Here is a 674-nt window from a genome sequence, read left to right as displayed (position 1 = left end):
CCACTCTAGTTCTGTGTTCAGGATATTGCCTCGGTATCTTTTATTTTCAATTTTAGAGCAGATCTTCCCCTCTCATATAGGATGACAATGTAGATTAGGCACTTCTGTAAAATTTAGAATTGAGATTAGCTTCCTAGAAGCTTGATTGGGAAAAAGAATCCCTCTTGATAGCATGAAATGTATCTATTGTTTCTTTTTAATCAGATATTTTTTTATTTACATTTCAAGTGTTATCCCCTTTCCTGGTTTCCCCTCTGAAAACTTCCTATCTACTCCCCTCTCCCCTTGCTCACCAACCATTCCACTCTGGCTTCCTAGCCTGGGAATTCCCCTACACAGGGCCAAGGCCTTTCCTCCCATTGATGACCAACAAAGCCACCATCTATTACTCATGCAGCTGGAACCATGAGTCCCACTGTACTCTGATTGGTGGTTTAGTCTCTGGGAGCTCTGGGGTACTGGCTAATTCATATTGCTGTTCCTCCTATGGGGTTGCAAACAATATCAGCTCCTTGGGTGTTTTTTTTTAGCTCCTCAATTGGGGTGTTGTGCTCAGTCTAATGGTTGACTGAGAGCATCCACCTCTGTATTTGTCAGTCACTGACAGAGCCTCTCAGGACACACACACACGAGAGAGAGAGAGAGAGAGACAGACAGACAGACAGACAGACAGA

This window comes from Mus caroli, unplaced genomic scaffold (genome assembly GCF_900094665.2).
Source record: "Mus caroli unplaced genomic scaffold, CAROLI_EIJ_v1.1 scaffold_20648_1, whole genome shotgun sequence".
NCBI lineage: Eukaryota > Metazoa > Chordata > Mammalia > Rodentia > Muridae > Mus > Mus caroli.
This window is presented reverse-complemented; position numbering follows the sequence as displayed.